The following is a 15,588-nucleotide window of genomic DNA, read 5'->3' on the forward strand; positions in this document are numbered from 1 at the left end:
TTCTCTCAACCTTCCATCAGTTGATTTGAAGAAGCCTTCTGTCATCCAAGATAATGTGTCAGAAGCAGAGAGAACAATAAACACCTCTCTAGGAGTTGATGGAGTGAATGTCAGGCCACATCGCCAATAGGCTGGCCCCCATGAGAGCTGTGTCAAAACTCTTAGGGGAAAAAAAACAGTTTCAAGATTCACATCATGGATTGAGGCTTCCATCAAAATTTGAGACACAGGGATTGTATATCATTATTCAAATTGGTGATGTAACCCTAAAGGGCAGTTGTTTGTGCACTTTTGGAAAGAAAGAAAAAGACTAATTATGAGAAGAGGACTAAATTACTCAGAGTAAGACTGATTATACTGCTCTTAAGCACAGCTTTTGAAAAATATCTTTTTCCAACTTCTCATTTCATACCACATTAAGTCTCGTGTAATTTCTCAGTGCTAGAGTTTTGTCTAGTGAAGCAAACAGTAGACTTTCAGATGCCTTCTCCTCCAGGGCTTCTAGTAAAGAGAGCTGGTCATGTGAAAAAACATTCATTCTTTAGGCTTCCTCGAGATCTCTCAGTATGATTGCAAGGGCATGAAGATAAAGAATAGACAGACTTTCTCTTTGAATGGTATTTTAGAAATCTATTACTTATCAATACTTTAAATCCCCCAAATATCTTACTTTAAAGATAGGGACAAGCTAAATTTGGTGTCTGCAGGACCTGATTTGGGTTGTTCAAGTTGAAACTCAGTTTAGAGTTTTGAGCCTTTTCTTAATTACACATGATTTTATGTAAATAGCCTGGGCACCAAAAAACTTTCTGACCTTCCCATTTTGTTTTCTATATTATCCTATTTTATCAGTCTGCAAATATGTTAGTTAATAGTCAGTTTTCTCTTCGTCCCTCATCAGTTCATCATTAGCCATTTGCACATCTGGATGTGAGGAAAGGAGCCTAGATTATAACTGGGGCCGTTGGAGGAGTGACTGATAAAATCATTGACCTTAAGTTTTTTGTCTGAAACTCTAGGCTCTAATCTTTCACCTCCTTTCCCAGTCCTTTATGTATGTGATAAAAGTTTAATCCCGCCTCACTTATTTGAAATGAAATGCAAAGACCTAAATATGACCACCTAGAACACTTACCACAAGGAATTCTAGGTTTGTGATTTACTATTTTTAAAGTCTTTAAAGCTTTTGAGCATTAATGGTAAGGAAGTTTAAGATATAAACTTTACCACAATTTTTTTCCTTACAGATGGTCAAAATGCTACCAAGTATAAAGTCCTCAGCTTTCTATGAAGTGAAAGTGAAAGTTAGTTGCTCAGTTGTGTCTGACTCTTTGCCTCTTTGTGGCCCCGTATACTATAGCAGGCCAGGCTCCTCTGTCCAAGGAATTCTCCAGGCAAGAGTACTGGTTGCCATTTCCTTCTCCAGGGGATCTTCCTGACCTAAGGATTGAACCCGGGTCTCCCACATTGCAGGCAGATTCTTTACCTTTGAGCCACTAGGGAAGCTCTGATGTGAATGCATCAAGCATAAAAATAGACTTGGCTGAAAGAATAAGAAGTAGCACATCAGGTGATGGCTCTGAGCCAAATATTCCTGTAGTTAGAAGCATTAAAATACTTTGTATTCACTTTTAAAATATATGGGGTTTGAATACTATATCAGGTATCCATTAGCTCACTGGAAATCAGTCACATGCATTAGAGGACTGATTCAACTCGTTCTTTTGCAGTGAACTTGAGAGGCATGTTTTTGGTATCTGATAAAATATAATGATGTATGCTATAGCTAATGCTTTTGAAATCATTCAGAACAAAAGCTTCAACTTGGTATGACAAAGGAATAAATAATTATCTGTGTGTTACTCTCAAGCCTTCTCATGGGGGAAAAAAAAAACAGTTAATATTGAAGTACATCTTAGAAGGAGGGAAATAGAGGGGAAGAATCTTGCTTCACATTGTTAAACTGCAATGTTGCCTTGTTTCTGCATTATGAAGAGTTGGTCCAAACGTAGCTACTAACTTGCTCTGTAATCTTGTACAAACCATTCAATCTCTCTGGACCTCAGTCTCTTCCTCTGTTAAAAAGAGAAAGAGATTCAGAGAGAGATTGATTGAGACAGGAATTAGATGACATGATTTAATAGCTCTGTTTGAGCATTTAAAATCCATATTCTAAAAGAAAGGAATATAAATTGATTCAGCATTCTTTTCTGGGCCCAAGTGCCGTTCCCACCATAGATGATATTTAAAATTGTGAAATATCAGAAAGAGAAGATTTGAGCGGACATTCAAGCTTGATTCCAAAAGGTTTTGGAAGCTGCTGAGAGTGTCAGAAAAGATAACAAAGAAGAGGTCATCCATTAACTGCATGGCCTGCATGAGGGCCAGTCAATTTATATACATGAGAATATTAGTATAAGCAAAGGAGGAATGCAAATCTTGTCAAAATGGGATTCAGGCACAGGAGTGATTATTGCTAATAGAAAAACAATCAGGAAATGTTCCATGAAGAACTTAGTCACAGCTGCTCAGGACATTCAGCCATTCAATGAACAATGCACTGAGTTAGGCTCTGAGAATTTAAAAAAAAAAAAAATCAGTAAGACATAGGATCTTACTTTTTAGAGTTCAGCAGCTCATGGGAGATATCATCAAGTTGAGAGACATTCTCTGTAAAGTATTAAGAACGCTATTGAAAATTATTATAGTGTCTAGAATCTAACTCAAGAACTATTAATTTTGACTATTATTACTATTATTACTATTTTTATTGAGGTAAGCATAAGAAACTCTAACAGGTTGTAGATGGGGAAACGAATCCAGATTGTGTTGGTCAGGTAGGGCTTCCCAGGGGAGGTAACATTTGAAATAAGTTTTGAAAGACACATCAAAAATGATTTGCTAAAACCTCACAGCAAGGACAAGGAAATACGTTCCAGTCATGGGATACAGTCTGGGCAAAGGCAGTGTGATGCATAGGGCATGTCAGGTTAAGGAGCTTCCAAGAAGCTTGATGTGACTAGAACTTGTGAGGGTAAGAACATCGAGAAGAAAAGCTATCATTCTTTCCTAGGGCAAGACTCTAAGTAGTTTTGGTTTTGCCTTGACAGAGAGGGAGCCATTGAAATATTCGAGGCAGAATTATTATTCTAACTATAATATAGAATATGGATTCAATGGGGGCAAACTTCTAAGCAGGTGATCAGCTAGATAGTTGTTGCAATAGTCTAGAGGACACATTTTTGTTTCTGTTCAGTTGCTGAGTTGTGTTCAACTCTTTGCAACCCCATTAAATGCAACATGCCAGGCTTCTCTGTCCATCACTGTCTCACTGAGTTTCCTCAAACTCACGTCCATTGAGTCAGTGATGTCATTCAACCATCTCATCCTCTGTCGCCCCCTTCTCCTTTTGCCCTCAGTTTTTCCCAGCATGAGGATCTTTTCCAATGAGTCAGCTCTTCCCATCAGGTGGCCAAAGTACTGGCCCTTCAGCTTCAGCATCAGTCCTTCCAATGAATATTCAGGACTGACTTCCTTTAGGATTGACTGATTTGATCTTCTTGCCATCCAAGGGACTCACAAGAGTCTTCTCCAGCACCACAGTTTGAAAGCATCGCTTCTTCAGTGCTCAGCCTTCATAGCTCTCACATCCATACATGACTACTGGAAAAACCATAGCTTTGACCAGACAGACCTTGGTTGGCAGGGTGATGTCTCTGCTTTTCAAAACACTGTCTAGTTTTGACATGGTTATTCTTCCAAGGAGCAAGTGTCTTTTAATTGTGTGGCTGCAGTCAACGTCCACATTAATTTTGGAGACCAAGGAAATGAAATCTGACACTGTTTCCACATTTTGCCCATCTATTTGCTATGAAGTGAAAGGACTAGATGCCATGATCTTAGTTTTTTTTATTGTTGAGTTTTAAGCCAACTTTTTCACTCTCCTCTTTCACCTTCATTCAAGAGGCTCCTTAGATCCTCTTCACTTTCTGCCATTAAAGTGGTATCATCTGCATATCTGAGGTTGTTGATATTTCTCCCAGCAATCTTATTCCAGCTTATGATTCATCTAGCTCGGCATTTTGCATGATATACTCTGCATATAAGTTAAATAAGCAGGGTGACAATATATAGCCTCGACGTACTCCTTTCCCAATTTTGAACATTGAGGAGAACTTAAACATGGCAGTAGTCCTCTGACAGTGAGGCTGCAGGAGAAGAAAGTGATATGAGAGGTATTCCAAGTTGGAAGGACTAGAACTTGGTGCCTACTGGTGTGAGGTAAAGGAAAGGAAACACTGAGGATGACATCTAACTATTGACTTATACTGTATATGTGCCATGTTGAGTTTGTGGTCTTTGTAGATATCCATGTGGAAGTAAGCATCCTCATTTGATGAGAATTACCTGGGAGAGCACAGATTACCTAAACATGGTAGTGGTAGGCTTTTGTTTTGTTTTGTTTTGCCTTTTTTATCTTGCTGATTTTTTGTTTGTTTGTTTTATTCCATCAGGACAAATATATCCATGTCTTATGCTTCAGATATTAAGGTGAACTTGTGCACTTTTGAGTTTTTTAGCCTTCTGATATTTGCATTTCTTTAACCCAAGAAATTTTAGAGAGCAAAATGTACCTTCCCCAATCTCCTGCTTCACATCTACACCATCCTACTGACAAGAGCACCCTTTTAAGTAGCGAGAGGACCATCAAGTAGTTGTATATATGTGTTTGAGTCTCAAGAAAAAAGCTCCACACTGGAGGTCAAGACTTGGACTATGTTACCACATCGGGAGTAATCAGAGCCAGGGAAATGAAATTACTCGGAGGAAAGATTGTCTAGAAAAGAGTTAGACAATCACAGAAACCTGGGAGAATATGAATACTCATAGATAACTGAGAAGGAATAGTTGTTTTAGCTTTGTTACCTGAACCCCCAGGACTTCTTAAAGTACTTAGGGAACATTATACATGCATCCTAACCAGTTATGGTATTCATGTTTATTGCCATCAACAGTATAAGCAAATGGCAACTGTAACAAATCACAAAGGATGGCTTCTTAGGTCAGTTTAGGTTATTCAGCATTTTGAAATTACATAAAAGCTGAGTGCTGTCATTTTTTTTTTAAAGTGAGAAAAGTTACAAGAAATATATGTTCCATCATATATCTCATCACATCTGGGTGGCTGATTCATGCCAAGCCCTGCTGGATGACCAGAAATGGAGGAGGATGAGGATGATAAGGTAGAATGGTACAAGGAATCATTAAAATGCCCTTCCCCAGACAAGATCAGTCCTGCAATTACAAGTGGGGAGTTGGGGAGTTGTCTAATGATGGAGAGCCCTCTGGACCCATCTGTCTAGGGAGTGGAGGTGATGAGAAGCTAAGACAAGAGAAAGGGGCTGACAAGTTCTATGAAACTCAAGTACTACTTTTGATTCCCTTATTATTAAATGAAATGTATTTGCCTCCCCAGATAAACTCTGAATTCCACAAAACGATGTGGTGTGCTGAAAGTACCTGGCAGGAAACGACACACTCACTAAATATTTCTTTCTGTCCCACTAAGAACTAGATTTTAATTTGGGGGGGGGGTTGTTTGTTTGTTTTCTACTTCCTTATGTACTAAGCAGAGAGCTGAGCAGCTATTAGGAATTTAATAAATCCATGATTAAAGTATTGCTTGTTAGGGAAAAAATCAAGAACACTTTTTGCATTAGTAGAATAATTAAAAATTTTGGTTGGTAGACTGCCAATGTTAATCCTTTACAGTACTGTAGACTTACTTAAGGAACTCCCTTTCTGAGAAGGCATTGAATCTTAAGAATAATGAGAGAATGCTGAATTTAATAGTATCTTAGGCCCTTGGGACTATGGCTTATTAAGACAGATAATAGACATAATAATAAAATTAAAATATTTCTATTGTTCCAAATTTAGAAAATGACTCTCTTCTTTTTATAACTGATAATGACTTGCAAATAGTTCAGTGTTTGTTTTAGCTATGTAAATGGCATAATACAGTTTAAAGAATTTTTTAAATTAAGACATTGATATATTCAAACATAGATTACCTCTTCTAAATTTTACAATGCTTATTTAAAAATGCAGGATATAAAGTCATATATGACCCATTACATTGTTTTGAAGGAGTCACTGACTGTTAGAGATGTGTCTATCTGGCAGATAGAGCCACATGTGCTGGTATTTATCATGCCTCAATTAGGTACCATGTGTTTATGAACAGTCTAGAAAAGGTACTGACAGCATTAGGGGAACATGGCTATGTTCTGTTATTGTTTAAAAGAGATTTAAGGTTGTTAAGCCACATTTTTATTTTACAAGACTAGCAGCAATTTCTAAATGTAAAGACATCTAGGGAAATTCCCTGGCAATCCAGTGGTTAAGACTCAGTGCTTTCACTGCAGTGGCCCAGGTTCAATCCCTGCTTGGGGAACTAAGATTCCACAAGTGTCATGGTGTGGCACAGCCAAAAAAAGGCAACTAGAAGTTACAGAGTTATGCCCAATGTTCATTCTAAACCAAGTTCTTCATCCCTTCCTGTTGGGCCTTGGGCCTCTGAACCAGTTCTCCTGCAGCTGGGGGCAAAGATGATAAATTAGAGCTACCTAGAACACTGCATGTTATTTTGACACTTAGAAGAGAAATCAGAACTTTTGTGATTATCTTTCTATCCTCCTCTTCATAGAAAGTAAGTGATAAGAGCAAAGAGAAATAGTATGTTTTATATGATATGTGTATGTGTGCATTTGTAAGATAAAGGCATAAAAAAATTTCTTATTCAGGGGCCATTGTGTCAGGACTAGATGAGTTTATTGATCTATCTCTTTTCTAAAAGTCTTGGAATTGATAAAAATTATCAATTGGATCTACTCATTTCATAAAGATTTCTGCAACAATATAACAAAAAAAGATATATAAACAATGGGTTTTAGAGAAAACAAACCAAAAACAAAAAACATACTTGAGAAAAATGCACAAAACATATGCTTTTAAATATATATTAACGTGAGGATTGGAAATAGTATGTTGTGCATTATCTTCCAGTTTACAGTATGAATCTGGAATTAAGTACTAATTCCTTCTCACAATTCCTTTTCACTAGTGTAACAATGACTGCCCCATAGTTCAGAGACACTAGATTTGTTACCTGTCTTGGCTCTTGGCCATATTTCCCCTTCTCTTGTTCTGATTATGGTTCATCTTCCCTAGTGGCTCAGATGGTAAATCGTCTGCCTACAATGCAGGAAACCCGGGTTCAATCCCTGGGTTGGGAAGATCCCCTGGAGAAGGAAATGGCAACCCACTCCAGTATTCTTGCCTGGAAAATCCCATGGACAGAGGAGCCTGGTAGGCTGCAGTCCATGTAGTCGCAAAGAGTCGGACTCAGTGACTTCACTTTCACTTTTTCTTTGTTTAACCTTAGATCCACATCTCACTCTGGTCCATTCTAATTTACATTGGACTATTTAGTTTACCAAAGCTCATATGTTAATTGCACAAGACTGTGGCTTCCTAACACCAGGCTGGATTTATCATATCAGAATGTCAAGGGATAATATTTTTAAGATACAGATTCATAAGCCCTACATGCATATGTCCAGATTCAATAAGTCCAGAAAGAGGTACAAGGACTGAGCATTTTAAAACAGACCCAGAGGAATCGGGTGGAGAGGGAGGTGGGAGGGGGGCTCGGGATGGGGAATACATGTAACTCCATGGCTGATTCATGTCAATGTATGACAAAACCCACTGCAATGTTGTGAAGTAATTAGCCTCCAACTAATAAAAATAAATGAAAAAAAAAAAAAAAAACAGTCCCTCAACTGAGTCTGATAGGTAGATATGCCCAGCGGACAGTCTTGCGTGCGTGTGTGTATATATATGAGCAAGTTCAAGCTTTCACACAGAGAGAATCACTGCACAGGACCAAATCAAGAATTTGTATATTATTATACTTTTATACTCATAATTTTGTCCCTACTTGGGATGATACAGTTCTCTTCCAATGTGTCAGTGCCTGGCCATAGAGATGCCAGGGGCAGGGTTTTCAGACCTGCCGGATTTCAGAAGGAAAGTATAGCTTCCAGGCTGAGTAGTTACTGAAGGACTCACGTCACTCTTGCTCCTAACTGTGTGTTCCGTGATCATGCTGCCATCCCCCATGAGACACACAAACACACATACACACACCCCCTGTGACTAGGGCTAGTCTGTTCTATCACAACAAAAAGAGGTTTTGCCATTAGTTTTCCAACCTGCAAATTACAACTTTGAATGTATAATAAGTATAAACTAAACAAGGACTAGGAGGGTAATAATTTTTTATTCCTTGAAATGTGTTCTTTCCATTTATTTTTAATCGAAGAATAATTGCTTTAAAATTTTGTGTTTTTTCTCGGTCATACATCAGCATGCATCAGCCATATGTATACATATGTTCCCTCCCTCTTGAACGTCCCTCGCACCTCCCACCCTACCCCACCCTCTGGGTTGTAACAGAGTCCTGGTTTTCTCTGAGTCATACAAGAAATTTGCACTGGCTATCTATTTTACATATGGTAATGTATATGTTTCCATGCTACTCTCTTCATTTGTTCCACCCTCTAAGAGTAATTTTTATGCACAGAGATATGACCATTGTCAATATCAGATAGATAGATATGGATGGACGGAGGAATAGGTAGGTAGATAGAAGTCAAGAAAGAAGGGAAAGAAAGAGAAAGAGCAGGCAAATACTTGACTTTAATTTCAGATATCTCAAGTGTCATAGGTTGGATCATTTGGATGCAGGTAACAAAAATGTACCTGATTAGTTTAAGGAGAAGCAAAAAAGGAGTTTCTTGAAGACATCCAAGAATATTTTATGACAGAAGAACACAGGAAGTATAGCCAGGTCATACACGGGGACAGGCACAGCATGGAAATGCTTTGGGTCAAAGTCAGAGTATTTTTCCCTCTATCTCTTTCTCATTCTGGGACGATGTGGTATGTAATCCCAATCTCTCTACACCTCCCCTAGAAACCTTTCTGTATACATTACAACCCCAAATATCTCTTCAGTTCAAGCACAGAGACAAAAGGGAATTGCTATGTTCAAATTCCAAGTTCCCGGGAGAAAAAATTAGGTTGTCCCACTCTGTATCTATTAACTGAGGCTGGAAAAGTGGAGTCCAGTAGTGCATCAACCAAGCTGTCTGAGTATATTCTCTGAGAAGGGGACTTCAGCAGTTCTTTATTAGGATGGAGATATGGACAAAAGATGAAATGAATGACAGGAGAAAATACATTACTTGAAAATCAAAATCAAATACATGTCCATCCAACATGTATTGCGATCATTGAAGTTCTGTTTCTCTAGTACTAAATTTGCTGTTGTTGCTTAGTTGCTATGTCATGTCTGACTCTTTGTGACCACATGGACTTAGCCTGCCAGGCTCCTCTGACCACGAGCTTTCCCAAGGAAGAATACTGGAATGGCTTGCCATTTCCTTCTCCAGGGGATCTTCCGGAGCCGGGAATCGAACCCCCAGGTCCCCTCATTGTCAGGTGGGTTCTTTACCACTGAGCCACTAGGGAATCCTGGTACTAAACTTAGCAAGTAATTTAGCCACATGTGTGGTAAGTGGAATGTAAAACTTAGTAACTAGTTAGCTAGATAGATAAGTGTGAAAAGACTTTAACATTGTCAACTAGCTATAGGAAAACATTAAAGCCACAATCAAAATTATGCTACCTTTAGCTGATATTTGTATTCTGGCTTTCAACATAGATACAAACATTTTCAAAATCCATCTGCTAAGACCAACATTATACAGATATTTAAGTAGAAACATGCATATGTAAATATGATCTAGGCTGTTGAGCACCAGAAGAAGCTATGTATTGTGATGCAAGATAATGTTTCATTACATGTATTAACTGTCATTTCTTTTCTGTTGTTCTAAGATGCAGCAATAAATAAGTGTTCCTGGTGCTCATAAAATAATATTATCGCTAGCAGATCTATACATTTTATTTCTTCAGAAATATTATCTGAAGAATATTATCGCCCATCTCTTTCATTTAAAGATGTTTTGTACCTTTCCCTAGTACTTATTTCAGTGAAGGCAAAAAGGATTTTGTTGCCACAGCTTCACTAGTTTCCTTTAGCAGCTGGCCATTCCTGAGCAGCCAATCAGAACCTCCATTTAGTCAAAATTGACAGAGATTAATAGGTGCCTTGGAGATCTACTTACTGATTATTTCCATCAGAAAACAGAGAAGCTTGTTGGGAATTACAGGCTCTGTTGTAGCTTGTTTTAGTTTCCTTTCTTTGGAGCATCAGTTGCATATAAGTGCCTAGGGAAAAGGTTTGGTTTGGCTGTTAATCATTTTGATTCAACTATAAAATATGACCTAATCAGATATTTTTGATGTTTATCCACATTTCAAATATATTTGAAATATGGGAACATATTGTTTTATTCACATTTTACATACAAATATATATATATTAGTAATTATTAAATATTAACATTTAATATTTTATAACATGGTGTATACATAGATGTACACAATATTGTGTGTACATACATATACTTTAGTGATTATAAAATGCTATAAATGTGGATATACCTGATGAACATCTGTACATGGAAAAGTTGGGAAACATTAAATATTTATACATGACACAGAGTATTCTCAGTATACATAGTGCCCTCATTAGTCAGATTGTTTACTTAAGCCAGTTTGCCAGAATGAACACTTGAAAACAGCAAGTTTATATCTAAACAGGCAAAGTGAACTGGAGAAATAAATAATAATTTGATGAATGAAGCTTTACCAACAGAATTTAGTAAGTTCATTAATGAGGCTTTTAGTTTTATAGAGAAGATCCACAATAAAGTGATAAAAAGTAATTGCATGTATCTGTATGTTTGGAAATCACCAGAAACAAGCCTTATGCTTCTTAGGATGTACTATAGCTTGGAGTTGAACTTCTTAGTTGTTCCGCGGTTTTACAACAGGCCAGTCCTGGTTATAAAAAAAAGAAAATTACAAGGAATATGACTTATATTAGACAGAAAAATGACAGTGCAAGTGGCCATAGTAATGCAATCCATCAAATAGAAAAAGTTTGATTTAGAGTATTGTGTTATAAACTATCCTTTGTTTGATACCTTTAAAATGTATGAGATACGTAATATTCCTTCCCAACAGTCAGTATCTAATTAAACAAAATTGAATGTTTTGGGGAAAGTATGTTTTATAATTCAGAAAAGGAAGATCTACAACACATCTTCAAAACAGATAAAAAGTAATACCCCAAAATTATAGGTATGTTCAATGCTACTTAGTCTCATCTCTATAGATCAGGCTGTTACTTGGTCTGATTCAGATTAAATAACTGTTGATTCGAAAGTGAAATGCCTGTTGTTGTTTTTCCTCTGAAATAAGAATCTCTTAAATCCACTATTTAAGAAACAGTGGAACATGTTAACAACCAGTCCCAAAGTTATTGCTGATTTCCTGACAATTCATTATGTACTTCCAGTCTTCTTCTTTGCTTATCGTGTCTCCCCTTCTGGGCCATGGGAGGATCTGCTTTCTGTCTGTTTTAGGAGTTTGATGTCAGTATGTTTTGTTAGGCTGTGTGGGTCAGCAGGTGTGCATGAACACATTACCCAGGTGGCCAATTGATGCAGTGTGATTGAGCGCGAAGGAAATAAGCAACCTTTCCTAGCACACAGGGCCATCTAACTGCTCCTGCAAGTGAACGCCATTAGCAACTGACTTTGGGTAGAGATTCCCCATATTCCCAACAGATGTCCCCCTAATTGAAAGCTTGCTGTGACGCTGTTGATTCTAAGAGGCCCCAAATTCCCTTTAATGTCTCTTTCTCGTTAAAAATACACCTCCAGTCCCTGAAAGAAACTCATTTAACAGCTACACGCATGTGGTAGCAGAGTGAGTCTGCATACATACCCTATGCAAAGTCAATCTTTAAAGTCTAAATCCCTTTCCGCCTTTCTGTCAAATGACCTCTAGCAATAAGCTTTGAGGTCTGAATTGTGCCATGTTGCCAAACATTCCATTTATAGGAGTGAAAAGAAGCCAGTGCTATGTTCTAGAATAAAGCAGTGCAACACACTTAACAGGTTCATCCTTCTGAATTACACAGACTGCTGATTCTTTATTATTTATGCCCTGTTACAGTACAAAAAATTAGGAAATACTGCAAAAATCCATAAAACAACAAAATTTTTCAGAACAACTAAGAAAACGGAAATGACGAGAAAATAAAGGTAAGAAAAAAGAAATCAGGGTGAAATATATAGACAAAAATCATGCTCTGTGGTTGCCATTTCTGATTGTTACAAATGGACTACAGCTTAGCCCTAAGCTTCCTTGCCCCAAAGTTAAGAGGAAACTACAAACAGTTATGCATTTCCCATTGCCTCTACAATAAAGCAAGTCTGTTCTATATACAGAGAAAAGAGAGACCTTTATCCCATGAGGCCTCATAAAGAGAATACTATTATATGCAGAATCTGCCTGAACCCTGTGGTTTATGTGTAGTTTGCCTTGAGTATTTGATACCACAGGAGGTTTTATGAGAAAGGTTTAATCATATGGTACATCCATTTGGTACATATAAATATTTGCTATAATTCATTATGTATAATAGAGTGCATTTTATAGCCTACCACTTCCAATAAAAATATAGCAAAGCCATGAGGTTGTGAATGGTTTTCCAGAGGGAATGATGTCAGATATTCAAGGATGTATTCATTCAACACATATTTATGGAGCACTTTGTGAACTATCTTGCTGCTCTGATTATATTAGATGGTTGATTTCACTGGATTTTGTAAGGAAGGATAATTCTATATCGCTGAGAAGCTTATAATGCATAACCCTGTTTCTCTGGTCTCGTTTATAGTCAAAGTTTTCTAAAAGCTTTTCTCTACACGGTATCCAGTTATCACTGATCATTTAATCTTTCCCCTTCTCCATATTCTACATGCAGTGAACCTCACCTCAGTCTCACACCCCGCATCAATCCTACCTTAGGTTCCATTATACAGTCCTCTCCATGATGGACCCACTACTTTTCTGGCTGTTATTCCCAGGTTCAGTTTGGTGTGGTTTCGTTTTTAGGAGCATATTCCTGATCTAGTCATTACATATCATAATTTCACAAGGACTAATTTTAGGCCTTCTTCTTTGACTCTCTTCCTATATTGAGCCGTTTCTTCTCTGCCTGCGCTGATGACTTCCATTATCATCTGTGGGCTGTTGATTCCCACATCGTTCTTTCTAAACCAAGCTCTTCTTCTGTGTCCCAGACTATATATCCTTTAAAATATCCACTTAGATGTTGCTAAGCCATCTCAGATTCAGCAAGTCCAGAGTAAAATTTCTGATCTTCAACCTAAAACCTGGTGCTCTTCTAGTTTTTCCTAGCTTAGTGAATGCAGTTACCCAGACACCAACTTTTTAAAAATCAGAAATAGAAATCTTTCTAAATGCCTCTATCTTCCTCACCCTTAGGTTCAGTGTAATGGTTCATTCTGTGTGTCAATCTGATGGCCACAATGTGCCCAGATGTTTAATCAAACATTATTCTAGGTATATCTATGAGTGTTTTTATTTTCATAGAAATTCTCTTTATTAAATGTCTGGTGGTTTGTACCATCCAGAAAATGCAGTCTTTATCAGTTTTCCACAGAAAATTTACCTGCTTATTCTTTACTTATTTTTTTTAATATTTAATTGCAGTATAGTAGCTTTACAATTTTATGCTAGTTTTAGGGGTACAGCACAGTGACTCAGTATTTTTACAGATTATACTCCATTAAACATTATTACACAATAATGGCTATAACTCTTTATCTGATACAATATAAACTTGTTGCTTATCTATTTTATACATAGATGTTTGTATCCCTAATCCCATGCAGCTAATCTGTCCCACCACCCTTCCTTTTCTCCTCTGGTCACCACTGATTTGTTTTCTATATCTGTGTAGTTGTTGCTGCTTAGTTGGTAAGTTGTATCTAACTCTTTGTGACTCCATGGACTGTAGCCTGCTGGGCTCCTCTGTCCATGGGATTCTCCAGGCAAGGATACTGGAGTGGGTTGCTATTTCCTCCTCCAGAGTGTGTTGTTGTTGTTAACTTTTTATTTTGTATTGAGGTGTAGCTGATTAACAAACAGTGCTGTGATGGTTTCAGGTGAAGAGCAAAGGGACCCAGACATACATAGACATGTATCCTTTCTCCCCCAGACAGCCCCCCCATTCAGGCTGCCACATAACATTGAATGTCCTTCCTCCCAGTAACCATAATCGATGTGTGTGTTTTTAGACAAGTGGCATTTGAATGGGTAGATTCAGTAAAGCAGATTGTCCTCACTAATGAGGGTGAGCCCCGTCCAGTCAGTTGAAGGCTTGAATTGAATAAGAAGACTGACCCTTTCGTGAGTGAGAAGGAACGTCCTCCTACCTGAACAGCTCACTGCAGTGAGCTGCAGTCAGGTAGAAATCAATTTTCTCCTTGCCTTTGGTTCCTCCCCAGTTCCAAGCCTACCAGACTTTGGACTGGAACACTACTGGCTGTTCTGGGTCTCCAGCTTGTTGACTGTAGATCTTGGAAGTTATTACCCTCTATAATTGTGTGAGCCAATCTGTTATCCTTAGAATAAATATTTCTCTCTCTTTTACTTTTTCTCCCATACTTACACATAAAATGAATCACAAATTCTGTGAATCTTACTTCCTACAAATGCCTCTTGTCATAAGCCACCTTGTTTCAAGTCATTTTGTCACCAATGTAATCCTATCTTCTACTTACACTAGTGTTGTAGCATCTTTGACCTTCATTAACACTGATTTCCATCCAATCTGTTCTCTGTAGCTAGAATGAATTCTTCAAAATACATATCGGTTATGATACCCCCTCACCACCCACACTGTTCTCCCCATCAAAAATAAAACTTTCAAAGGCTTTCAGTTGTTTCTAGGATAAAGATCAAAATCCTGTATATGACATATGAGGCTATACATCATCTCATGTACATATTTCCACAAGCTGTTTTCATGTTACTCTCTCCCCCGTGTTTGTGGTACTGCCCTCACTGAATGTTTTGTACTTACTTGAACATGTCTGCTCAGACAGGGGCCTGGCACATGCTTTGCAATTCAGTTCCTTTTATTATTTATATGCTCTCATTGTATCTGTGGTGTACCAAGGACAGGATGGTAGTCTTCCAGGGTGCAAGCAATAAAGGGGTGTATTGTCTGCAGAGAATTTAATAACAGTAATAAAACACATTAAATGTAAGTCTGCTTTTTCTTAGAAATTTGTGCCAGCAAATCTAAACAATGTCTTTCCTGAATAAAGCTTTTGTTGGTCTAAGTTCTCAACAGTTGATGTGACTACTACTGAGCTTTAATATTTATGTACACTTCAAATTAGTATTTGAAAATTATCTTTCAATAAGGATTATGTTCTGCATGGAATTTAATTTGGGAAACTCTAAATCCCATGTAAGTCCTCAACATGGACTCAGCTACACATGTTT

General features: G+C 37.7%; 1 long non-coding RNA gene across 1 annotated transcript; it reads right to left on the reverse strand.

The window, feature by feature from the left end:
• Nucleotides 1-10,349: 10,349 nt before the first annotated feature.
• LOC122686212 lies at nucleotides 10,350-15,276 on the reverse strand. Its single transcript, XR_006338657.1, has 3 exons — nucleotides 15,161-15,276; nucleotides 10,952-11,037; nucleotides 10,350-10,362 (listed from the first exon to the last, which is right to left on the reverse strand). It is a non-coding gene; the product is annotated as an uncharacterized LOC122686212 (long non-coding RNA).
• Between the last annotated feature and the right edge of the window lie 312 nt (nucleotides 15,277-15,588).

Source organism: Cervus elaphus, chromosome 29, assembly GCF_910594005.1.
Source record: "Cervus elaphus chromosome 29, mCerEla1.1, whole genome shotgun sequence".
In the NCBI taxonomy this organism is placed as follows: Eukaryota; Metazoa; Chordata; class Mammalia; order Artiodactyla; family Cervidae; genus Cervus; species Cervus elaphus.